The sequence below is a fragment of the Pseudorca crassidens genome, chromosome 11, assembly GCF_039906515.1.
Source record: "Pseudorca crassidens isolate mPseCra1 chromosome 11, mPseCra1.hap1, whole genome shotgun sequence".
Lineage (NCBI taxonomy): Eukaryota > Metazoa > Chordata > Mammalia > Artiodactyla > Delphinidae > Pseudorca > Pseudorca crassidens.
In genome coordinates this window covers 52,812,132-52,837,233 of record NC_090306.1, presented here as the reverse complement: position 1 = coordinate 52,837,233, position 25,102 = coordinate 52,812,132, and the positions used below count along the sequence as shown (strand labels likewise).

The 25,102-nt window shown below is 36.7% G+C and overlaps 1 non-coding gene across 1 annotated transcript; it reads right to left on the bottom strand.

Annotated features, from left to right (window-relative positions):
- Window positions 1-688: 688 nt before the first annotated feature.
- TRNAK-UUU (transfer RNA lysine (anticodon UUU)) lies at window positions 689-760 on the bottom strand. Its single transcript has one exon. It is a non-coding gene; the product is annotated as a tRNA-Lys (tRNA).
- Window positions 761-25,102: the final 24,342 nt, after the last annotated feature.

The following is a 25,102-nucleotide window of genomic DNA, read 5'->3' as shown; positions in this document are numbered from 1 at the left end:
TGAAGTGTCTCTAGATTTTTCCACAATTTCCATATTTTTCTCTATAATGCTGATTTGGAGACACTCTTACTATATAAGGGAAATTAATCATTTGTCAATGAATAAATTGCAGGCTATTTCCAGCTTTTCTCTTTTTAAAAAAACTTTAGTGGGTTTTCCATGTAATTTTTTTTTTTTTTCGGTACGTGGGCCTCTCACTGTTGTGGCCTCTCCCGTTGCGGAGCACAGGCTCCGGACGCGCAGGCCAAGCGGCCATGGCTCACGGGCCATGTAGGATCTTCCCGGACCGGGGCACGAACCCGTGTCCCCTGCATCGGCAGGCGGACTCTCAACCACAGCGCCACCAGGGAAGCCCCATGTAATTTTTATAAAAACTAATTGTAGTCAAATTAGTTTTTTCATTTATGGCTTTTCATTTGGAAGCATACTTAGAAAGAATTTCCTTATTTCAAGATCGTAAATTTTTTTTCACATGGTTTCTTCTAGCTCTTTTATAATCTATTACTATTTGAGTCTTTGATCAATCTGGAATTTTTCTTATTTTAAAATGGGAAATATGAATCAAATTTTGTTATTTTCCATAAGGCTACTCCAATAGCATTTATTAAGTAATCATCTTTCTCTTAATGACTCAAAACATCTACCTTTTTTTTCTTTGTCCACTCTGTGTGGCTTGTGGGGATCTCAGTTCCCTGACCAGGGACTGAACCTGGGCCACGGCAGTAAAAGAGCCGAATCCTAACCACTGGACCACCAGGGAACTCCCCTTCATGACTCAAAACGTTTAAATTCTCATTTTATTTTATCTGTTTCTGGACACTCTAGTCTATTTCTTCTATCTGTTGGTTTATTATTATGCTATACCACACTGTTTTAATTAACTAGTTGGTTACTTTTTTAAATACTCTTTTTCAGAAATGTATTGGCTATTACTTATTTTTTAAACTTAAATTTTTGTTTAAAAATTGTGGTAAACTGTACATAACATAAAAATCACTATTCTGACCATTTTTAAGTGTATAATATAGTGAAGCTAAGCACATTTCCATTGTTGTGCAAACATCAACACCATCCACCTCCAGGAATCTTCCCAAACTGAAACTTTGTACTCATTAAACAATAACTCTCCATTCCTCCCTTCTCTCAGTTGCTGGCAACCATGATTCTACTTTCTGTCTCTATAATTTGACTACTCTAAGTATCACATGTAGGTGGAATCATATAATATTTGACTTTTTGTTTCTGGCTTATTTCACTTAGCATAATGCCCTTAAGATTCAAACATTTTGTAGCATGTGTCAGAATTTCCTTCCTTTTAAAAGGCTGAGTAATATATAATGATACATTATTATTGTCATATATTATCTTTCTGTACCATTCATCTGTTGATGAACACTTGGGTTGCTTTTACCTTTTGGCTATTGTGAATAATGCTGCATGAGCATGGGTGTACAAATACCTGTCTGAGTCCCCACTTTCATCTCTGTTGGGTATATACCCAGTAGTGGAATTACTAAATCGGATGGTAACTCTATTTCATCTTTTTGAGGAACAACTATACTGTTTTTTGATGAAAAACTATACTGTTTTTGACAGTGGCTGCATCATTTTGTATTCCCTTTTCACTCTGTTGATAGTGTCCTTTGCTCCACAAATTTTACAGTTTTGATGAAGTCCACTTTATCTTTTTGTTTTCTTTTGTTACCTGTGTTTTTGGTGTCATATCCAAGAAATCATTGTCAAATCCAACGTCATGAAGGTTTCCCCCTATGTTTTCTTCTAAAGATTCTATAGTTTTAGCTCTTAATCCATTTTGAGTTAGTTTTTGTATGTGGTGTAGGGTGAGAGTCCAACTTTTTGTGTGTGGATATCCAGTTCTTCCAATACCACTTGTTGAAAAGATTGTCTTTTCCTGATTATGGTCTTGGTACCCTTGTCAAAAAGCATTTGATCACATATTATTTGTTTATGTTTTATATATAAAATTTAGAATCAGCTTGCTAATGGAAGAATCCTGTTAGTATTTTTTTAAATTGAGGTATAATTGACATACAACATTATTTTAGTTTCAGATGTACAACATAATTGTTTGATATTTGTATATATTACAAAATGATCAGCACAATAATTCTAGTCAACATTTGTCAACCATACGTAGTTACAGAATTTTTTTCCTTGTAGTGAGAACTTTTAAGATTAACTCTCTCAGGAACTTTCAAATTGCAATACAATATTATTAACTATAGTCACCATGTTGTACAGTACATCCCGTGACTTAATTGATTTTATAATTGAAAGTTTGTATCTTTGACTCCCTTCACTCATTTTGCCCACTCCCCATCCCCCACCTCTGCCAGCCATCTTTTCTGTATAGCTGTCCTGTTAATATTCTTATTGGGGTTGCACTGAATTTATACATTAATTTAAGGAGAATTTATATCTTAATAATGTTGAGTCTTTCTAACGAAGGATATGGTATGCTTCTTCATTTGTTTAAGTCTTCTTTTGTGTCCTTTAATATTATTTTAAAAGTCTTTATATAAATGTCACATACTTTTTTACTTAATAAAATCTTAGCTGTTTTATCCTTTTTTATTGTTATAAGTGAGCTTCTTTCTTAATATTTTTAAACCAATCACAGTATGTGTATATGAATTCCTCTGTTTTCAGTTCATGGAGAAAATATGAATATATATATTAATTTCATGGTGAAATGCGTGGGTCGCAATTTTTACTTATCCTTCAGCAATATTTTCTGGAGAATGTTCTTCATAAGCTTTCCGTATTTATTTACTCTGGTAGAATCTTTGTACAGATCTTGTGCTGGTTCTTTATTGATTACTCATTTTGAAGGAGGTAAGTTTTTGCTGGACGAGGTACGTGTGGGTGGCTCATGTTGGGAAGGAGCCAGAGCTGTGTTGAGGCTAGCTGGAATTTCCTTATGATCTAGAATTTGTGTGTGTGTGTGCGCGTGTGTGCGTTTTAAAGCCTTTACTTCTCCCCAGTCAATGGAGATAGGCATGTATATCCAATGGAATAGAGATTTTCACAATGCAATGTCTCTCTTCACCCTTCTGTCACAGACACAGACCACTTCCTAATATGTCTTGCTTGTTTTAACCCTTATTTAGCCCCACTGCATCTTTTTATTGGACTTAAACTCTTTGTTTAACATGGTTTAGGAATCTTTACTCTGGAAGTCTCCAACTTAGGGATTTGTAAGAGTTTTTATATATTTTGGATAATAGCTCTTTGTTGCTTATGTGTTGAAAATATATTCTTTCCTCTTGCTATACTATTAAAAATATTTTCATGGGCTTCCCTGGTGGCGCAGTGGTTGAGAGTCCCCCTGCCAATGCAGGCGACACGGGTTCGTGCCCTGGTCCGGGAGGATCCCGTGTGCCGCGGAGCGGCTGGGCCCGTGAGCCATGGCCGCTGAGCCTGCGCGTCTGAAGCCTGTGCTCCGCAAAGGGAGAGGCCACAACAGTGAGAGGCCCGCGTACCGCAAAAAAAAAAAAAAAAAAAAAATATATATATATATATATATATTTTCAGTAATTTCCAAATCTTTTTAAAGATAGCATAGGTAACTTCTGGTTATAATATATAATAGCAATACATGTATATCATAGAAAATTGGAAAATACAGAGAAGTATAATAAAGAAAATAAAAATGACCTATATTTTAACTACTCAGAGATGATTACTTTTTAAAATATTTTGTTTCATTTCTTCCAGGCATCTCTCTTTCTCTTTCTTTTTATAAAATAGACTTTAGTTTTTAGAGTAGTGTTAGGTTTACAGCAAGATTGAATGGAAGGTACAGAGATTTCCCATGTACTCCCTACCCCTACACATACATAGCTTCCCCCACTATCAACATTCCTTACCAGAGTGGTACATTTGTTACAACCTTCATTGACACATCATTATCATCCAAAGTTCATAGTTCAAATTAAGATCCACTCTTGGTTTTGCATATTCTATGGGTTTTGACAAATGTATAATGACATGTATTCACCATTATAGTATCATACAGACTAGTAGCACTGGCCTAAAAATCCTTTGTGCTGGGGCTTCCCTGGTGGCGCAGTGGTTGAGAGTCCGCCTGCCGATGCAGGAGACACGGGTTCGTGCCCTGGTCCGGGAGGATCCCGTGTGCCGCGGAGCGGCTGGGCCCGTGAGCCATGGCCGCTGAGCCTGCGCGTCTGGAACCTGTGCTCCACAGGGGGAGAGGCCACAACGTGAGAGGCCCGCATACCGCAAAAAAAAAAAAAAAAAAATCCTTTGTGCTTTGTCTATTCATCCCTCCCCCCAAGAATCCTTGGCAACCATGGATCTTTGTACAGTCTATATAGTTTTGCCTTTTCCAGAATATCATATAGTTGGAATCGTATAGTATTTGGCCTTTTCAGATTGGCTTCTTTCACTTAATAATATGCATTTAAGCATTTAATATGCTTCTTCCATGCATTTTCACAGCTTGGTAACTCATTTCCTTTTAGCACTGAATAATATTCCATTATCTGGATGGACAACAGTTTATCCTTTCACCTACAGAAGAATATCTTCATTTCTCCCAAATTTCGGCAGTTATGAATAAAGCTACTATAAACATCTGCAGGTTTTTGTGTGGACATATGTTTTCAACTCGTTTGAGTAAATATCAAGAAGCATGATTGCTGGATCACATGCTAAGAGAATATTTAGTTTTATAAGAAATGGCCAGATTGTCTTCCAAAGTGGTTGTACCATTTCGTATTCCCACCCGCAATGAATGAGAGTTCCTGTTGCTTCACATCCTCATTGGCATTTGGTGGTGTCAGTGTTTTGGACCTGTCATTCTACTAAGTGTGTAGCAGTATCTCATTGCTGTTTTAATCAGATATTTTTCAAAATCTTTTGGTTCTTATGTTTAGTTTCTCAACTTGTTAAATTTTCTTCCTTTTCACTAATTGGCTTAATTTTGTAATTTCTTTTCAAAATAATTATTAGTGTTTTTCTTTATTGTATTTATATTTTTCCTCGTAGTTTATTTGCACTGCTTACTTTCACATGACTTATACTTTGTTTTGTTTTTGTTTTTGTTTTTGTTTCTTGCAGTATGCGGGCCTCTCACTGTTGTGGCCTCTCCCGTTGTGGAGCACAGGCTCCGGACGCACAGGCTCAGCGGCCATGGCTCACGGGCCCAGCCGCTCCGCGGCATGTGGGATCTTCCCGGACCGGGGCGCGAACCCGTGTCCCCTGCGTCGGCAGGCGGACTTTCAACCACTGCGCCACCAGGGAAGCCCATGACTTATACTTTGTTCTAGTACTTTTTTTTCGTTCCAGTAGTTTGTTTCTGTCTCTCATTAGGTTCTGCCTTTAGTAAAGGCATTCTCAACAGTTTTTTAAAATGACACTTCAGTAATTTAGCTGTTTAATAATACTCCATAATTTTGTTTTAGATTTTTTCACTTTCTGAAACTTAACAGGTATTTTCTGTTTCCATCTCACATTCTCTTTGATCACTAGGTTAAAAAAAAATTCCCAAATCCATAGGTTAGCTTGTTGAGTAAACCCTGTGACAGAATGAGATTTTGTGTTGTGTTTTAAAGTTAATATGTTAGAATAATTTAATTTAGCAAGTTATTCAAGGAGGAAGACTCACTGATACAATTCTAATTTAATAGAAGAAGGCACAGTTTTATGTACAGGGTAGGTGGGTCATTTATAATAAGAGCAGTAAGGTTATATTTAGTGATTTAATTGTCGTAAGTTTAGTGAACAAATTCAACCCCTTATGACAAATATTGCTTACAACTTTAAGTGAAAAAAATTTTTGTTAGCAAATAAATCTCTTATAAAAAATATATGTCTTTTCAAAGTTTCAAGTCAACAGTCCTAAAAATTTTACTATTAGAACTAACTTCTGAATATTTTAGAATAACTCTGTCCTTGGTATACAGAAATTCAGGTTTATATTGGTTTAGACTAAGTGTAGATTTAGTTTATTTTGTGGTTACTGTTTGTAGATATTCTCTAGTCCTCTCTTGTATCTACCAATGCTTTGCATTCGCCAAAGCACTTGTGTTAGCAACGTCTTCAAGTTTTCTATTAAATACAAGTAAAATTGTGACCTGAGGTTTCACTTAAATTTTAACTAAACCTAATTTCTTCATTTCACACCTCAAATAACCAAATTAATTTCTTTTAGGTCTATATTTGAACTCCTATAAATCAACCAAGGTTTTGTTTTTAGAGCTGGAGCATATTTTTATTCATCGATTTACAGAGGTATAATATTAATAAGAGGGACTTTTAAATTGGGTCTTTTCAAAAATATTTTTCCATAAAAATGTTTTCTTTTGCTATACTCACCTTGACATATTCATTAATAAAATATTATTTTGTCCTCATCTTTTCTCATGTAGTCCAAATCACAGTTTTCATATACTGACATTTTAATCTCATCATTTCAAATCCCAAATGCCAAAATGTCTAGCTACTTTGCAAGTATGATATTATTGAATGTCCTATGTAAATGTGTAACTGCTTGAAAAAAAATGTCCTTCAGGATATCTTTGGTAAATAGATGTTATCTACCCTGATTATTATTGCTTTATTGACTTTGTGACTTACAATGAGGTATCAACAAAATGTAAAAGAGAAGGAAAATAAGTGGCTAGGAATAACATTATATCTAATAATACTTGAAATATCTATTTGGCTTATAGATTTAAGAGTGTACATAAAGATAATACTACTATATTTTAGAAATAGATCAGTGCTTGACATATTATAGGTGCTAAATAAATATTTATTAAGTGAATGAGTAAAATTCAGAATTTTCACAGGAGGTAAGAACAAGTACAGTTTGGGTTAAAATGTTTGGTTTCTTTGCTGAATAGCAAATGGTAGTGTTTTTCTGGGATAATATCCTCCACTTTAGTAACTGGTAAGTGAAAGGCTACACAACTGACTACATAGCTTTTCAAGGAATGGGGAAGATGTGTTTATCAAACATGAGGAGGGGAGTCTCTTTTACCTTTCCTTTACCTCCCTCTCTTCCTTTCTCCCACTCTTTTTCTTTATAAATTAGAAATCAATTCAATTCAGATTTATTTAGAAAAATCCAGAAGTAAAGCTTCTTTATTCCCCTTCCCCACTTTCACCTAACTGAGTAGAATTTTGGTACGTGTATCTTAGGTAAGTTTTCCCGGGGAAAAAGATTCTTAGATGCACATTTGTTTGCCAGAAATTTATTGAAGGATGTCCTTGAGATTGATATCCATGGGGGATCAAAGGAAGTAAGAATGGCAAGAGGGAGGAGTTGAGCTGTGATTCAGTTGTGACAATGGCCTCAGCCATCACAAGGGGAACTCTGGAACTAGTATGGCCCTTCAGAGGTGTTCTACTTTGAAGGAAGTGCTGAGCTTTTATACCCTTGTATCTGGATTAGACATTGGAGGTAGGTGGAACCCAGGAAAGAGGTTTGATCTTGGCCAGATAGCTCTCTTGAACTGACTTAGGAGAGGTCTGGCAGAACCCACCTATAATGAGCAGTTCTGGCCCACTGGTCACTTGATCTCCCATGGTCAGGCCTCTGTCTCTACCAAGGTCCAGTAGCATTCCAGAGACCTTTTATAATTTTTTAAAATGCTGTATAACTCACTACTACAGATGGCATAGTTTGATCAGAACCCTAAGGATGTACATTTGGGAGCTTGTCATAAACTCCACATGATATCTTTTCCCATCCCTGATACCTTGAATACTGAAGGATCTGCCAAATCATATGGTCCAAGCACTCAACCTGGACCTGCTGCAAGTCTCTTTCCCGCTTTGAGTCTCACTCACACTTTCATGGCACCTGTAAAGTGCATCAGAGCAGTATTTACTAATGTGTAATATGTTACTTCCAGAACCAAAAGACAAATGCAGGGCATTATGCTTCCTTCTTTGTGCAGGGAGAGACAAGATGCAATAATTTGTTCCTTAGTTTAGAAAGAATGTCATGACTTGTCCCAGAGCACCGGACTCCTACATATTACTTATATGGAATTTTCCTGAATTTTCATATAGTTTAACTCCCACTTTTAAAAACAATTTATTTATTTTTTTTAACATCTTTATTGGAGTATAATAACTCCCACTTTTTGGAACACATATGTTATACCAAGGCCTATTATATGTGTGCAACATTTTTTTTTTTGTATGCAACTTCTTGCTCATCCAGTCTGATTAGCAAGGTATCATCAATAAAGTGAACCAGTGCCATGTCTTGCCAAATGACCAGTTCAGATCTTTATGACTATATTATGTCAGAGGGCAAAAGAATTAATCTAGTTCTGGTTAAGACTGTAAATAAATACACACATTTGCTTCAATTGAATTCAAACGATTTCTCATCTTTCCAGTAGGGATGGGAAATGACATGTTCATCAGATCAATGATAGTATACCATGCACCCAAGGCCATGGTAATCTGTTCTAGCAAAGAGGTCACATCTGGCATAGCAACTGCAATTGAGGTTGCTTTCTAATTGAGATTGCCTTCCTTTCCTGTCATTCTCCAAGATACATCTTTTTTTTTTTTGGTAAAGTCCAGGCTGGTTAATGAAATGGGGATATGATGAGAACCAGCAACCATGCATCCTGAAGGTCTTTAATGGTGGCACTAGTCTCTGCTACTCCCCTCAACTCCCAACCAGGGATAAAATACTTAAAAAAACTATAATCTTGATGAAGGTGGTTTGAAGCTGCATAGGTCTTATCCCACAGTCCAAGGAACCAATATGGAGGTTCTGCTAATTACCAAATATGTTCATAATAATTATGCCCTTAGGAACAGGAGAGGGGACAAATAGGCACTGGAGCGCTCTGTGGACCCACTGTTAGCAGAGGAATTTGACAAGACTGGATTTTTTACTTCACTCCCATATTCTGGTACTCTAACAGGGGGAACATAATGATGTTTCAATGTCAACTCAAACCCTGTGTCCAAAAGCCCTTGAAATGTTTGGGTATTTTCTTTGTTGACTAAATGGTCTTAGGTCAGGTCCCTTTGGGGAAGAATGGTTGAGAAAATTGTTAACCTATTCACTTGCCATGGTGATACAGGTCCTTGGGACTCGCTCTTTCAGTGGGTGAAACTTGCCAGTCTTCATAATTATATAAGTTTATTTAAGGCTCACCACAATCCCTGTAATTAAAATAGCTGATATTATATAGGTGCCCTGTCTCAACAGATAAGTTTCAGGGAATTTAGATCTCACAAACAGTAAGTTGCAAAACCTATGTTTGTACCAATATCTTTTTTGTTTGTGAAAGTGTTCTTTTTCTTAAGCCAAATACCATCCTGGAGAGGCTGTGGCTACAATAAATTTACCCAGAGCAAGATTATATTCAGAATTCTTTGTATCTGAAAAGCAAAGCTGAAAGGCAAAAGAATAGGTGAAAATGTCAGTACTTCCCTAGGCTGTGGTATGTGTTGGTAAATTTGTCATTCTTGTATCCTATGAAATGAAATGAAAAAATCCTAACCTTTTTCCACTTCAGGATATTCCCACTGTTAGGGCAACTACTGAGAAGCGAAAACTTGAATGACCTAGGTATGGTATAACAGTGATTGTTTTGGTGACTGAATATCAGCATGCTATTAATAAATACTTTATGAAAAAATGACTTATCAATACTTAGAAAGTTTTAGTGTCCTATGCGAATATACAAAGGTATCTTATGCAGAAATGATTTAGCTTTTTAGTAACCTCTCTTAGATGTGTTCCACAACTTCCTTCCTTTTCTAGACATGCCCCCTTTTTGCCTTGAATCAGGAGAGTGAGTCTCAGCATTGCTGAAGGGGTATGAGTGAACATTCTTGTCTTGTTCCTGATCTTAAAGGCTTTAACTTTTCACCATTGAGTATGATGCTGTCTGTGGGCTTGTCACATATGGTCTTTATTATGTTGAGGTACATTCCATTTATACCTAATTTTTTGAGAGTTTTTATCATGAAAGAATGCTGACTTTTGTCAAATGCTTTTTCTGCTTCTATTGAGATGATCTTATAATTTTTATCCTGTACTCTGTTAATGCGATGCATCATATTCATTGATATGCTTATGTTGTGCCATCCTTGCATCTCAGGGATAAATCCACCTTGATTATGGTCTATGATCCTTTTAATATGCTGTTGAATTTGGTTTGCTTGTTTTTTTTTGTTGTTGGGGACTTTTGCATCTATATTTATCAGGGATATTGACCTGTAATTTCTTTTCTTGTAGTGTCTTTTTCTGGCTTTGGTATCAGGGTAATGCTGGCCTCTTATGAATTTAAAGTGTTCCCTCCTTTTCAATTTTTTGGGAAGATTTTGAGAAGAATTGGTATTAATTCTTCTTTAATGTTTGGTAGAATTCACTAGTGAAGCCATCTTTTCTTTGTTCTTAGCTGCCCCCAGGTGTTCTAACTATGGTAGTTGCTTCAGCACACTGAATGAATGAAGTGAGACAGAAGTAAATCTCTTGGGCAGTTCCCTGGAAGGCTGCAGATGCTGGATGGGCATGTCACTCATTCTTTCCCCTGAGGAAGAAATTGCAGGCTGAGTGATCTCAGCCCTGAACTGGGTGGCTTGAGGGAGGGGCTGACATGAATAAAGTGAAACCACTTTATTTTCTTGATTTTGTGTTCTTTTGGGGTGTTGCAAATTCTTAATTGGATTCTGAAAGCCTTATGAAGGTATTTTGGCCCAAGTATTGTTTTATCGATGTCTCTGTCAGGGGGACAAGAGGTGAGACTTTCTTTCCACCACCTTGTTGATGTCACTCATATGTCTAAGTCAGCCCTTCTTAACCGGGGGCTCCTGGGTGGTTCAGGGGATCACCAGACTCCTTGAAACAGTTCATTAAATTTTAGAAGTATGTTCTTTCATCAGGTTCTTATTCATTCCCCTAAGTGTTAAGAGTCCAAAGGGTGTTCACATTCTGGTAGTGGTATCAATTGGGAACTTGATTCAGCATCTCTTCGTTTAATGTTTTTTTTTCCTGAACTTTTTATTTTGGTACACAGGTCTGGGAACCTAATTTCCATTTTAATCATTGTTTCCATGGGATGGGGACATTCTGAATTTCAAATAACATATAAAGTCTTGAAAGACATCCCATTGTAAGTTGAAGCTACCTAGAGTTGAGGTAAAGAATAACTGATTTTAAAGGATTTCAGAGACTGATAGCATTTTTATTCTCTGGCTTGGATTATAAATTCTAAAAGACCAGACGATGTATATTTAAAAAGCCCTGTACTACACAAAGGAGTACCTAATAGCAACTTTTACTTTTAATAATTATTAAACAAATTGAACTTACATTGTTCAAGTATTCATACTGAAAACTATGCAGACTGTTTATAAACAGATTACAACCAGGGATTTCTCCCCTGAATTCTAAGTATGACTTAGAACTCTTTTATTCTTTCTCTTGTTGGGAAGGGGGAAATATCGCCCTCTACCTCTCTTGAGTTCTTGTGGCTGGACTAATAATAAAATGAACACAAGACAGATTAACAGGAGAAAAAGAAACACATTTTAATTCGTGTGTAGGGAGGTCTCATAAAAATGGGACCTAAGAAGTGGACAAAGCGGGAAGCTTTTATTCTTTTTAGACAAAGAAACAATACATTTGTAAAGAACAGGACAGGACAAAGAAATGTAGCCTTTGGGTACTTAATTAGTGAAGATTCTAAACCGAGTTTGGGCTTGGGGTAGAAAGTTAAAGAAGTAACAAGGTTTGTTTACACAGGCTTCTTGGTCCTGAATTCCCTTCTCTGGTGATAAGAGTGTCCTTCTACTTCCAGATGCAGGGAGTGCACCTTTCACATGAGAGATTTATTTTCTGCTTGGGGAGACAGAGAGGAGGGTTAAATCGTCCCTCTTGTATCAGCTCTTTCTTAAGTAACTTTAATTCAAAATAATTAATATGCCATTGAGGCACATTTTGGGGCAGTCTTCTCTGGGCTCCGAGAGTTCCCTGCTCTGAAACTTCCCTGGAAGTTTTACATATTAAAAGTTGAGCTGGTATGTTTTTCCATCTCATTGAACCAGTCTCTCAGTCTTGACAATAAGCCAGTTCACTTAGACTCATTTGAGTAGGTGGGTTCCAAAAGTTAAACCTATGGTTCAAGCAATCGTGTATTTAACAAGTATGTCAATGGAAACAAAAGAAAAACAGAGATTAATGATTGGAGCAGATTATAAACCAGTTTCTGAGCCCAGAGTCCAGTCAGTCAAAAAGATTTCTAGATATTAGGGTTGAAGCATCTTTTACAGTTTGAAATGTCTCTGATGATGTCATCAATAAACTTTCTGAATGGCTCCTGCAGCAATAGGCATGAAGATTGTGACAATTTCTCCGAAGTTTATATCAAGTCACCTAGCTTCAGTTTGCAGGCCTTCAGGGAAAAGGGCAGTTTTAATTCTCAATGATTTCAAATGAAGAAAGGTTAGGAGAAATTTGGAAATGTTAGTTTGGAGAGTCATAGTCAGATGTTAGAGGAAACTAGAATAATTCGGGATCCAGTTCAGTTTACAGGTAAATAACAAAAACCTCAAAGACAGTAGTTAACAGAACTAGAATCTGGTATCTATAGTATATATTACAATTTCTGCTGAAACATACCTTTTTCTCTCTACAATTACCCCCATTTTTACCAAAGATAGCCAAATTAAGATTAATTTATTTGCAAAATAACTCTAGTTTCAATAAACTTGGCCTAGTTATTCATATAATTACAGCAAGAATAGTGATTGGACCATATAGGTTTTTTTTTTTTTTGCGGTACGCGGGCCTTTCACCGCTGTGGCCTCTCCCGTCGCGGAGCACAGGCTCCGGACGCGCAGGCTCAGTGGCCATGGCTCACGGGCCCAGCCACTCCGCGGCACATGGGATCCTCCCAGACCGGGGCACGAACCCGCGTCCCCTGCAATGGCAGGCGGACTCCCAACCACTGCGCCACCAGGGAAGCCCCACATAGGCTTTTAAAAAATCTGCTTTGTCAGAACTTTAGAAGGAATCTCAGATTGAACTTTTAATAGCCTCTCAAAACTAAGAAGCCAAGCCAAATATCAATATTTGCCATCAGACGTTGTTTGCAACATGTATAGATTTGGGTTAATTCCTCTCTTCTCAAGGTCCCCCAAATGTTTTGAGGATTCTGTACCTGTCAGGAAGTGAAATTTCTTACTCACCTGGAAAAACTGCTGGGAACCCTGTAAACAAAGCACCAGGCTGTTTTTCCAAGGGGCTTTATTGGCTCCATAAAGTCAACCTTAGTTCCTTAAAGCTGTCTGGTCATATCTGAGTCTAGGCATGTATCTCTCAAATATGACATTCCAGTCAAAGCTTTGGTAATATAATCAATGGTTCCAGTTGTGTCCTGTTATAAGGACAACAGATTCTTATTGAACATATGCAAATAACTATATTGTCAAGAAAATAAGAATACTCACTGAGAGTTTCTGAATTCTGGAGGAATCAAATAGAGAAAAACAGATAAATGTTTTGATTTTGCTTACAAAGGTATAATTTACAAAATTGCTCCTCAAATCTGGAGAAGTAAAACATTTAAAAAATCAGTGATGTCGCAAAAAAATCATAAAAAATTATAATCATCTTCCTCAGTTCATTTAGTCCCATGTAATTAATTCTTGTTCTCCTTCATCTTTTGTCAGAAATTTTATGAAGGCATCAGTTTCTCCATTAGGGCTCTGTAAATTCTTACCCAGTTCAGTGGTTTTATTTGAAAGACATCAGAAACTTGTATTCTAGAGTACTTGTTAGATTCCTTTCCATGCAGTTCTTTGAAGATAAAACACATTTGCAGGAAACTTTTGTAAAAATATGAGTAAGACAATAACTGTCTGTAAACGATAAAAAGCTTAAAAATAGCTATTATTAAAGATTTGATTCATTATAATGGAATTGAGAGGAAATTTAGTTATCTCTGTGACACACATTTTAAGATAATAACTAGAATTATGACTGGTAACATTATACTAGGGCATATCCAAATTTTAGAAATTTCATATATTTTCTAGAACATTTATATTAATAACATTTATTCATACAATATAACCTAAGAAGGCTTATCATCATCTATTTGACAATGCTTCCTATGTAATTTAATAAATATGAAATTTTACAAATAAGCCTAATTAATTTAATATCTCCCTTTTATAAGAAAAGAAAATAAATCTTTTGAGGCATTCTAGGGACCTTTAGAAAACCCCAAAGTTACTTCCAGGTCATTTAAGTCTTCATTTAGAATTTTATTTTTGGAAAATTTATTTTTGGGAAATTTGTCAAAAATATCAAAAGTTTTGGGCTTCCCTGGTGGCGCAGTGGTTGAGAGTCCGCCTGCCGGTGCAGGGGACGCGGGTTCGTGCCCCGGTCCGGGAGGGTCCCACATGCCGCGGAGCGGCTGGGCCCGTGGGCCATGGCCGCTGAGCCTGCGCGTCCGGAGCCTGGGCTCCACGACGGGAGAGGCCACAGCAGTGAGAGGCCCGCGTACCGCAAAAAAAAAAAAAAAAATATCAAAAGTTTTAAAAACACTTGGTTAAGTAGGATCAGAGGTCACTATGAAGCAATACTTAGTTATACTTTTAATCAAAGTGACAAAGACTTCACAGGCAAATAGAGAAGTTAAATAGTTATAAAAAGCCCTAGCTCTTTTTTTTTTTTTTTTTTTTTTTTGCCGTACGCGGGCCTCTCACTGTTGTGGCCTCTCCCATTGCGGAGCACAGGCTCCGGACGCGCAGGCTCAGTGGCCATGGCTCACGGGCCCAGCCACTCCGCGGCATGTGGGATCTTCCCGGACCGGGGCACGAAACCCGTGTCCCCTGCATCGGCAGGCGGACTCTCAACCACTGCGCCACGAGGGAAGCCCCCTAGCTCTTTTAATATTGAAAAAATTCAGTTTCTTTCCTTTTCTTCTAAATAATCAAAGACCTGTTAAAGACAAAATATAGAATTTTTGTTTTTCTAGACAGATTATATTAAAGGTAAAGAAAACCTTTGTCTACAATATTTTATTAAAACCAAACTAATAATCTAAGAAAACGTTGTCCTTTTCACAGACAGAAAAATCAAATTTTAATTTTGTACCAGCTTACTTTCGATATTAAGATTTATTTACTTAAATTCATTTCAGTCTTAGCCAGTCCTTACCACAGATAAAATTCCTTTAGAAAGAGTCCTTTTTTTCCCACAAACCTTTTACAATTTTCCATGTCCATTTTATTTATCACTTGTTTTCTTTCCCATTTAGAAATAAGCAGCTTTAGGACAAAATCACTTTCTTTTTCCTTAACAAAAACATCTCCATACCTTATAGCTTTTCTTACCCCAAAACACATCTTACCTCACTTATTGTTTCTGGTAGCTTTAGCCACATGTGTTAATTAGAATTCTTAATCTTTGAAATCTTAATTTTTTTAGTGAAAATAAAGAAGTAAACAATTGTGAACTGTATTAACATTTTGTGGCTTGGCAAACTTATAAATATATTTTATAATTTCTAGAAACATATGCTATTTCATAGTACAGTCTTTCAATAAAGCATAAGATATATTTACTAATAAACCCAAACTTATTTAGTCTCTGTAATAGAGGTCAAAAGTAGGTAAACTTAGACTTGTTTAGCAATAAATGTTTCAGTATTTTATCTTATTTGGAAATGATCTAGACATTCAGTGAATCCCCATCATTTAATTTAACTTTGCAAAACTCTAAGGGTATAAATTACCAAAGAGATTTAGGAAACAATTTAAATAGACATATCATAAAATAATTATTGTTAAAAATTTTATCTAAAAACTCTTATCTCATTTATGTCTATTTAAGTCATTTGTTTTTAATGGTCATACTTAGATTACTCATGACAATTTTATGAGACACTGAAGCAATTAGTCATTACGTTAAGTTTTGTTGTTGTTGTTGACAAACTGTAACAGAGACTACATGACACCATTTGACTAGTATACCCAGGTAGAACAAAAGTTGTTTATCTGCATTGTATTTAATGTTGATAACTCTGAAGACATACCTGTATTAATTAAGCCAACAAGCTTAAAGTTAACTTTTATTCACCAAAGATTATTCTAGATCACGTGAACTCGAAAAATATTTGTGTTAGTCTTTATTATACTTTTGAGAATTTTAATAAAACACTTGTTTGTTTAGGTCAAAGAAATAGAGCTCTTTTACAAATTAATTTTGTCAAATCATCTGATGGTAGAAAAATACCATATCTACAATGTACACATATAGACATGTAGACAGGCACAACCAGAGATCTCATAGTTTTCATTTTAAAACTTTAGCCATGAATCAGGTACAATACAAAACTCACTATTTTATAAATAACAGTTGGAATAAATGAAGTTCACTTACTCAGATGGCTTAAGTCTTTTATTATTTGTGGAGAATACTTTTATTTTAATTTATTTTTTATTGAAGTATAGTTGAATTACAATGTTGTGTTAATTACTGTTATACAGCAAAGTGACTCAGCTATACATATATATACATTCTTTTTCATATTTGTTTCCATTATGGTTTATCACAGAATGTTTAATATAGTTCCCTGTGCTATACAGTAGAACCTTGTTGTTTATCCATTCTATATATATACCGGTTTGCATCTGCTAATCCCAAACTCCCACTCCTAGCCTCTCCCACCCCCCACCCCCTTGGAAACCATCAGTCTATTCTCTATGTCTCTGATTTTGTTTCTGTTTCATACATAGGTTCATTTGTGTCATATTTTAGATTCCACATATAAGTGATATTATATGGTATTTGCTTTTCTCTTTCTGACTTACTTCCCTTAATATGATAATCTCTAGTTGTATCCATGTTGCTGCAAATGGCATTATTTCATTCTTTTTTATGGCTGAGTAGTATTCCATTGGATATATATACCACATCTTCTTTATCCATTCATCTGTCAACGATAGGTTGTTTCCATGTCTTGGCTATTGTGAATAGTGCTGCTATGAAGATAGGGGTGCATGTATCTTTTTGAATTATAGTTTTATCTGGATATATGCCCGGGAGTGGGATTGCTGGATCATATGGTAATTCTCTTTTTAGTTTTTCTGAGGCACGTCCATACTGTTTTCCACAGTGGCTGCACCAACTTACATTCCCACCAACAGGGTAGGAGTGTTCCCTTTGTGGAGAATACTCTTAAGATATATATTTGCCCTTAACAAGCAATTATAAGGAGGTTGTGATTTATTAGAGTTTGAGCAAGAGAATCCTTTTAACAGTTTGTATTTAAAAAGGCCTCTTTCCTTTTGTTTTGTTTTGTTTGTTTCAGGTTCTACCAATTGAGCTAATCTGGCTCAGTCTCAGGCAATGTGGACTGTGTTTACTTTTCAAAGATGTGATAAGATTTATGACTTTAAGGGACAGAGAAAGAAAATACAAGCTTTCTCCTAGGAGTTTTGGAATATATTTGTCTATTATAAGCTTAGGGTAGTTATTATTATAAAAAATTTTTTAAAGTACGGTACAGTTTTGCTCCAATATCCTGATCTTTTATAATATCAACAAGCATTTTGAGAGGAATAGGTGAAGTTTTGGGATTGGTAAAGATAAGAGGGCCTTGACTTGTTTCTAGAGTTGCATTTCTGATTTTGTAGAGATTTGCAAGACAAAGACAGTTGTTTATAATAGCCCTTGAATATTGGCTTCCAGATAATCTATTTCTTTTCTTTTCTTTTTTAAGAAGAGGAATTTATGTTGGATCTTTAAATCTAATTTGTGTTTTTTTCGGAATAAGGGATTCCCGAAGGCTAGCCATTATACTTTTTTTCCCTTTCAATTTGATCCTCCTGAAAGTACTAATATGACAGCTGTTTATAATATGCAGCTCAATATCAAAAAAAAAAACCCAACCCAACCAAAAAATGGGCAGAAGATGGAAATAGACATTTCTCCAAAGAAGACATACAGATGGCCAAAAAGCACATGAGAAGATGCTCAACATCACTAATTATTAGAGAAGTGCTAATCCAAACTACAATGAGGTATCACCTCACACCAGTCAGAATGGACATCGTCAGAAAATGTACAAACAGCAAATGCTGGAGAGGGTGTGGAGAAAAGGCAACCTTCCTACACTGTTGGTGGGAATGTAAACTGGTATAGCCACTATGGAGAACAGTATAGAAGTTCCTTAAAAAACTAAAATGGAGCTACCATATGATCCAGCAATCCCACTCCTGGGCATATATCTGGAGAAAACCATAATTCAAAAACTTACATGCATCCCAGTGTTCACTGCAACACTGTTTACAATAGCCAGGACATTGAAGCAATGTAAAGGTCCATCAACAGAGGAATAGATAAAAAAGATGTGGTGCATATATACAATGGTATATTACTCAGCCATAAAAAAGAATGAAATAATGCCATTTGTAGCAACATGGGTGAACCTAGAGATTATCATACTGAGTGAAGTCAGACAGAGAAAGACAAATATCATATGATATCACTTATATGTAGTACCTAAACAAAGATGCAGATGAACTTATTTACAAAACAGAAACAGATTTACAGACTTAGAAAACAAGTTTATGGTTACCAAAGGGGAAAGGGCTGGGGAAGAGGGATAAATTAGGAGCTTGGGATTAACAGGTACACACTACTATATATGAAATAGATAAACAATAAGGTCCTAATGTATAGCATAGGGAACTATATTCAGTATCTTATAATAAACTATAATAGAAAAGAATCTGAAAAAAATATATATAACAATCACTTTGCTGTACACCTGAAACTAACATGACATTGTAAATAAACTATACTTCAATTAAAACAAAAGAAAATCAGAGACCGTATCTGGGAGGAAAAGGATCCCCAGGAGTCACTAAGTCCAACCAACTAGCTCTACAAATATTTTCTCCTGCTCATCTAAAATTAGAGAGAGAGAGAAAAGGGACTCTCACCACTTTGCTTCCACCAGACCTTGCAGGCATTCTGTAAGAAATCTTACCTTTTACCACTTTTGTCAGACGTCTCATGTTCTCTCAGCTGCAGAAGTCTCAGGGTGGGAAGTGGGGAGTCCACCTAGCCTCCTGATGGCTTACTTACTGTCCAGGAGGGAAAAATTTGCCCCTCTACCCCTCATGAGTTCTTGTGGTCAGACTAATAATAAAATGGACACAAGACAGGTTAACAGGAGAAAAAGAAACACATTTTAATTTATGTGTTTGGAGGTCTCATAGATATAGGACCTAAGAAGTGGCCAAAGCAGGAAGCTTTTATACTTTTTAGACAAAGAAACAATACATTTGTGAAGAGTGGACAGGACAAAGAAACGTAGCCTTTGGGTGCTTAATCAGTGAAGAATCTAAACAGAGTTTGGGCTTAGGGTAGTAAATTAAAGAAGTAACAAGGTTTGTTTACGCAGGCTTCTTGGCCCCAAATTCCCTATCTCTGGTGATAAGCGTGTCCTACTTCCAGATGCAGGGAGTGCACCTGTCATTTGAGAGGTTTATTTCCTGCTTTAGGGAGACAGAAAGGAGAGTCAAACTGTCCCTCTTGCATTGGCTCTTAAGTAACTTTAATTCAATATAATCAATATGCCATTGAGGCACATTTGAGGGCAGCCTATCCTGGGCTCTAACACACTCCACTACTTCTCCAACTGTGCTCCTTATCCTAGTGAGGAGAGATTGAGGGATGTGTTGTATACTAGCAGTTGCCTGGTGTAAATCTAGAAGAGAAGACAGACATTTATAGTGGCTTCTGGGTATAAATTGATTCAGAGACAGGGGCTAAAATAAAATTTGTGGCCTCAAAACTTCCTAGGTTGCCAGTATAAATTATACTTATACAGTTATTTCACAGCCTTTAATATAATTATTTCCACCAAAGAGAACAAAATATGTTACTTGAGGCTTCCCTTTTATATAATTTCATAGTTGCATTTTTTTTTAGAACTAGAATATAAGGCAAAAACTTCACGTTTCAATCATTTGTTTGGGCTTATTTTCAGGCATCTTCAGGAGCTCTGATATTAAAGTTTTAATCATTTGTACATATTTTTTTTTACCTTGGAATTTACATCTCCTGGACTCAGTTGGTTAAGTGTGTTTTTTATTCTCCTTAAAGTAACACAATAGTTGAGAAACCTATTGCGTCAGCACAGGTGCAATTTATTTTCTTCTCTTGAGAACTGGATTACAACTTTGATAATTTAGAATGCCAAATGAATAAGGAAGAAAGATTGTTCAAATATTTCATTTTTATTAGAAATTGTTTTGGTGGTAGAGCATATTACAACCTCAATTATTCTAACAGGTGTTTTAAAGGAAAGCAATTCTATCTGCCAAGGAGAAAAGAATCAACGTTTAGAGAATGGTTATTAAGCAGAGAGGAGTAGAGTGACTTTTCCTCCATGTATGTCAGCGAACTTGGATAGGCTCAGCTTTGACACCTTGTCAACTTGCAAAACATCTAATGGTGGCTTGAGCCACAGGGGTTAATTGAATTATGGTCGTTAACAATATTTATTGCTTGACTACTGGCTTCATACAATTTGGTGATTTTTTGCGAAGTTAGTCATTAATAATAAAGTGACTTAATAAAGCACAAAGCTTTGGGAAGTATTTACTTTGCAGTGTAAACTGGAAAAGTTATCCCTATGATTGTCCTTTATAATTGCCCTGTTTACTCACTTGTATTAGCTATGCTTTGTCAGTGGGAGAGAAAGGACTTACAGTAAAGAAGCCAAGAATTTTGAATAGTCCTGATACATTTATAAGAATGCTTTCTATCCCACACATGGAAACTAATTAAAATGTTGAGAGCTACTGGTCCGATCTACAACATTGTATATTTGTGCACTGTGTTGGGGCCAACACCCTAGTAGAGCTAGGATTTCACAGCCGAGGTTGACCCAGAGAGCCCAAGCAGAAAACCTGAATAATTATGAAATAAGACATATTACCATTAACAATTCTTTCCTTTTCTTACTCAGAGTTCTATGGCTATTTTTCTAGTTTTAAAATTTAAACTATACGCCATCTCTAAAATTCACTCCTCTTTGCCATTCATGTAATTGGATTAATGAGCTACTAGCTTCATTTGTAGTGATGTTATCATTTTGCTCTTTTAGACTTTCTTGAAAGGGCAGGTGCTATCTACGTACAATTAAGTGTGTAGTAAATCCACTTAGATGATGATGATGTTCTAACATTAGTCTTCATAGATCTCTTGCTGCATGTTGTTTCCTTGTGTTTGTCATTAAGACTCGAGGGAACTTGATATCTATGTTTCCCATCGGTTGTCAGGCTAGAGATTTCGTTGAATACCTCCAATATTGGCAAGTCCACTAATTCTTTTTGTAGCTCATTACACTGTCTAATTAACCTGTACATTAAAGTATGTTAAAAATGTGTTAAAAACAATTTACCTCCTCTTATTTTTGACTGCTTCTTTACATACGATTAAATTTTATTATCTCATTTCCTTTTATTCCGTTTTTTCTAGGATTTTGGAACAGGCATATCTTCACATACACTATTTAAATTCTTCATTTAAAAAATATTGGCTTCTCATTTTCATGTGCTTCTTTCTGTTGTGGGAGTATCTTCTAAATGTACAATCTTTACCATGGAAAGACTTCAGAACCTCTGTCATGATTTATTTTTGCTGCGGGAAAGCAGACAGTATGTACTATCACGCCTGTCTGTAGAAACATCAGCACCTGCCTGCAGTTGCTCTGTTTTGACACTGGATGGCTGAAATACATAGTGAAGTTTCTTGAAACACTTAAACCTTTGCAGGCAATATTTTGATCATGTTGGGTGACAGAAGTCATTTTATATTATACTAAAAGTAGGAGAAAATTTTGTACAGAAATCCAAAGAGAGTTTGAATGCAGGAATTTCAGGGTTTGCGCTTGAGCTTTGTGGAAATAATTGAATCAGAACAATATGTAAAGTGAAAAGAACAATGGACTAATAACTAGGAGACAAGTTCTTATTAATGCTTTTGGGTCAGATCTAATTGTAATTCTGGCTGCTCTCACTTTTTAACTGAATTTTTGGGCAATTTACTTAATCTCTGAGCCTTAGTGTATAAGTCATAAAATGAGATAATATCTGTTTTATAGAACTATTATGAGAAGAAAGAAATGTGTTAGTTTCTTTTCTTTCCCATTTCTGAGTAAAAACTTGTAAACCTCATCCTCTACTTAGCTTCAGTGAAAAATAACCTTTGATGCATGGTCAATTTGTTCAGTGGATTTTGCTCTCCTTCCCCCTATTCTTAGCTACATTCTGTGGATGAAAACTATGGATTATTAATATCTAGTTGGCAAGTAATACAGGGAAATGGGACTTTGAGCTAAAGACTAGGAAGACCAGGCTCTTAAGCATGGTACTAAAACTGACTTTCATCTTGGTTTGTACCTTCAGAATGTACCTTGTTGTGTGGAATCTTTGGTTCCCTGATAAAGTGAGAGTCTGTCTGCTTCCACAACCTTGCAATGGGGAAGTGGGGGAGGAAAGAGGGCAAAAAGGGAATGAGAGGCCAAAAGCAATCTAGTTAATCCAATAAACCAGGCAGGAAGAATGAGGATTAGAAGAAACATTGATTACCCATGATTACTACAAGCATGATAAAATCAAGAGAGAAAATCTGGAGCCGGTAGTATTGTCATGAGGCTGTGTATCACACCTCAGGTAGAGACTGAAGTACAACTAGGTCTTGGTAACTTATGAAAATCTTATGAATGAAGACAGCCAATGACTTAAATGAGGTAAAGTTGTTAAAGACCCTGGACTTCCTACCCCAAACCACTGGAAATTTTAATTTCTGATGGAGGAAGGGAGCAGTTTAGTAAGACCACATTCTTTTTTCTTTTTTTTTTTTTTTTTGCGGTACGCAGACCTCTCACTGCTGTGGCCTCTCCCGTTGCGGAGCACAGGCTGTGGACGCGCAGGCTCAGCGGCCATGGCTCACGGGCCCAGCCGCTCCGTGGCATGTGGGATCTTCCCGGACCGGGGCACGAACCTGCGTCCCCTGCATTGGCAGGCGGACTCTCAACCACTGCATCACCAGGGAAGCCCAAGACCACATTCTTAATCCTGATGATCCTGCCCTCTAACCTATACTGCTGAGACTGGTATATTCATTACATGGATCATTAATTTCTCAGAGATCTGGAGTGTGTCAGTCTCTGCCTAACCCTAACCCCATGCTAGCTGTTCATAATGATTTTATAGCTACTTACTTGCTTCCTATTTAGTTCTAGAAATCATTAGGTCTCAGCCTACCACGATATTAATAGCTTCTTTCTACTAACAGGTAGTATCTATAAATAGTTTCTTACTACCTTATGCTACAGAACTAACATGCCCCGAAAGCCAATATTCATAGAACCCATGTTAGCCCATAAATAAACAGAATGGGTACAAATTAAGTGCAATCAATAAATAGTTTTACTTTTCTTCCATTGCTTTGATGACTCAGGCCACTACCTTTTGTGATACCCACTTGGTCCATGGAACTAGTATGTCTTTGGCCCATGAAATGGTAGATTTGCCTCTTCACTATCAGATGACCCTCTTTTTTGGACTGCTGTCCTTGGTCACTTCAGCTAGCCTCCTACCTTTAGATTTTTCACACAAGGAGCAGGCACTTTTCTCTAATTTCACATTTTCCCCCAAACTATTGGGAAAAAAATGTTAGATTCTCCTAAGGGCTCTTTTTCACCCTGCTCTCTGCAACTCAGCAAGCATCTGGCCAAGGAGTGAGACCAAGATTACCCAACTCACCTCATCCCTCCCTATGGTCGACCTCAGGTTCACAAGGAATGAGGATGTCTAGACACTAGAGACCTGGGCTAAACACTAGTATCTAAGTTGTCACAGGGAAGGGCTTATACTGGATGCAGCACGAAGCTGATACCAGCTCTCTTTCTTACCTAGCTACTCTGGCAGTGTGGGCACACCTTGGGGAAAATGTCTATGTGCTTTTAACTTAAGTTGCTCACCAAGAGATGGGTCTTCTACAGTCTAGGGCTATTTTTCTTTGGTCTTGGACTGAGTATAACATTGTGGAGAAGTGAAACTTTCCCTGTACTCAAGGAATCACTGCAGTTCAGCTGTTGGAGCAAATTGAACTTCAGTTACTATTCTGAAGTGGGGCTTAGTGCGAAAATGTGCATAGAAGCAGCTGAATGTAAGAAATAGAAACAGGCAGGTGGAGCTCTGGAGGTCAGCAGGACAAGATAGACCTTAAGGAGTGCATCTGAGCTCCTGTCTCTGGTGTGTGTGCAGGTGCAGTAATGAAGAAGACTAATTTTATAAACCATGTCAGCATTCTTCAAGAGTGCCCGTAGCCACTTGGGACTCTAGTGTCTAGATGCATGTAATGCTTGTGATCAGCAAGATGGAGGCCTAAAGTCATTATTGGATAATAAAATAAATGTGACCATACATTGCTCTACAGTCTTGTGAATCGAGATATATTAGTTGCTCATCCATTCATGTCTGTAGCTTTCGTAGATGAAACAAGGATGAACATGACTGTGGACCTTCAAGAGGGATATACTCTAATGTAGGATAATCTATTAAAAATGACTCAATTACAACACAATGTGTTAAGTGTTAAGATAGAGGGATCTCAGGTGTTTGGGAGCACAGAGGAGAAATGGTTAATATAGTGGATTAAGGGAATTATGGATGATTTTTTAGAGAAGATTACCCTTGTCCTGAGTCTTAATGAATGAGTTGGAGTTAACCAAGTAGAGATTGTTTGCAGATGTGGTGAGGTGGTGCCCAGGGTTTCAGTCAAGTCCATTTGGGAAGCCGTTATAGTAGGTTTTACTCATCTCAATTCTTTGGAGTATGATAAAAAAATCAGGAAGTAAACAAAGTCTCTAACCGAAATAGATGCTATCAGGTCTGTGTACGAAAGATGATATAATCACTGTCACGTAAAAGCGGCTAGTGATTTCTAGCTTAACAAGTGGAACTTTTATAATACTGTTGATAAATCTGAATTGTAAATTAAAGCCCTGAGATTAATGCAATGGCTAATGTGGAAAGT